The following is a 2668-nucleotide window of genomic DNA, read 5'->3' on the forward strand; positions in this document are numbered from 1 at the left end:
AACAAAACAAGAGTAACCGTGATGCGCTGTGTGGGCTGATGATTAAAAGTGGAGAATCGTTATACCTTGTAGGGGCAACAAAAGAAAAGGATGGTGAAGCGCTAAGTGGATACACGTGTGTGAAAGAGGAGAATCGTTATGCCTTGTGTGGGTGACAAAAGAATGGTAATCGTGATGTACTGTGAGGGCTCACGTGATTGAAAGAGGAGAATCGTTATGCGCTGGATGGGCAAAAAAAAAATGGTAATCGTGATGCGCTGTGTGGGCTCACGTGATTGAAAGAGGAGAATTGTTATGACCTGTGTGGGTAACGAAAGAAAATAAATCGTGATGCGCAGTGTGGGCTCAGGCGTTTGGAAGAAGAGGATCGTTATGCCCCGTGTGGGCAACAAAAGAATGGTAATCGTGACGCGCTGTGTGGGCTCACGTGTTTGAAAGAGGAGAATTGTTATGCCTTGGGTGGGCAACTAAAAAAAAAAGTAATCGTGATGCGCTGTATGAGCTCACGTGTTTGAAAGAGGAGAATTGTTCTGTCCTGGGTGGGTAACAGAAAAAAAGCAATCGTGATGCGCTGTGTGGGCTCACGTGATTGACGAGGAGAATTGTTGCGCTCTGTGTAGGCAACAAAAGAATGGTAATCGTGATACGTTGTGCGGGCTCACGTGATTGAAGTAGAAATATCTTGATGCGCTGTGTAGGTTTATGTGACCAGCGCGTCCGTCTGATTCGCTGTGAGCGTACGTAATTGAAAAAGGGGAATTGTGATGCGCTGTGTGAACCCACATAATTGAATAGGAGAGTGATCTTGCGTTGTGTCGAGTGACATGATTTAGTCTGAAATTCGTGAGGGGTTGTGTGAGCCCATGCGGACAGAGAGAGCCCAGACATCATAATGGCGATATTCTGGCTAACAGGTGTGCCTCTTGATCTATTGAAGCCGCTGCAGAGGTTAAGATCTTAAAGGAACAGCTGGACGATATGAAGAATAGGGCGGAAAGGGCACTGATAGAGACGTCTTTGTCAACTTTGCAGTTGCTTGTTTCAAAAGCTCAAGTAATCTTTGATCTTTACAGAGCCTTAGCGGCTCTAGAGCAACTGGTAGATCATGTAAGGGACTGCAAAGATGAGAGAGCCAAGCGTTGCAGTATTATCTTATGCCAATGTCGTCCCCTGCTAAATAGCCCCGCCATGCAGTCGGTGCTGATTAAGTTCGTCGCTGATAAAGAGGAAGCAGAGTTGGCCCAAGTCAGCTTGTTTTTGTCCGAAAAGATTAGCTTTTGGAACAGTAGACGGTATGATAGGGAAACTACACTCGATATTCTCTGAAGCCGGGAGAGGCGGGGACGACTCTACTATTCCAGGATACGGGAACCCAGCAACATCGAAGGTAGTGAAGGACTACTTAGCGGCTATGAGGGTAGAGCAATTGGAAGCAAGAATCGTGCCAACTCAAGCGGATCCTTTCTTTATCTCCGACGCGGCGGCGATAGCAGCTTTTATTGGCAAACGGGTCAATGAAAGTGACCTCTCAGCAAACCAACTCTTTGTACTGATCCGTGATCGAGCCTTTCTGAAGACGTTATTCTTCGCAGGAGACAGAGCAAGTGATCTTGGAAAGGTCAAGACTCAAGAACTGTTACACTTCCCCAGAAGAGAAGACCTACTATTCAATCACGTGCTAACGAAAAGCCCTCGTGATGGAACTTCCAACTTGTTTTCCTTAAAACGCTACAGGAGAGGCCTGTAACTCTGCCCAGTTACAGCTCTCGAACTCTATATGGCCGTAACTAAGTCTATCGGTGTACCGCTTTAGGGGGGTTATCTTTTTCGTCCAGTTAGCCTGTCGGGAAAAGTGGCCATTACACCTTTGGATTCTGCTGCTGTCCAGAGCCGCCTTTAACTTATATTCAACAGTTGCCTGAAGTTTTTGGCAACCGTAGAATTACACTTCATGGGTTAAGGAGTGGGTGCGCGATTTCTCTGACAATGTCGGGAGCAGACTTGCAGACCATTACAGCCACTTCGGTTGGAAAACCACGGGTACAGCATGTCACCACCTTCGGATGGAGCAAGTTTTAAGGTCTAGAGGCGCAGGAGACTCGTCATCAGAATTACCTTTGGACCTGGGGCACTCTATCGCAAACTAAACGAGTTAATGGGCTTAACACAATCAGCAATTTCTTCTAAAGTACCATCGATTCAAATGACCTCTGATGGACAGTAGTAATTGTAACAGTTGTATTAGGTTAAACTCGAATTGTCTCTTTTAAGGGTCTCGTTGGTTGGAGCTGCAGAGTAGGACTTGGTCGTCATAGCCGTAGTAAGCGACTAGGAAATTACCGAAAGTTTTGTACTTTCAATCCCTACCTCGTAGGGGGGAGAGTTTGTAAGTGAGGGTTGGGAAAGTGGTCGAGGGATGTTACAGGGAGTTGCTGGAATAGAAGAGTCGTATAGCCTATCTATAAGAGGAAGGCTACTCAGAGCAAAGATGAGACAGGAAGGCTACCCATACCTTAATACTAAGAAGACATCAAGTGGGATACTGAATTATTCAGACTCATTGAATATTCATGATCCCTCGGGATGACGTCATTAGCATTATTTGTGTAAGTAATCACATGGTTTCTAGTGCAACTTGGAATAAATGAGCACGAGTAAATTTATTCAA

This window comes from Pocillopora damicornis, chromosome 12, assembly GCF_964200805.1.
Source record: "Pocillopora damicornis chromosome 12, jaPocDami1.2, whole genome shotgun sequence".
Classification (NCBI taxonomy): domain Eukaryota; kingdom Metazoa; phylum Cnidaria; class Anthozoa; order Scleractinia; family Pocilloporidae; genus Pocillopora; species Pocillopora damicornis.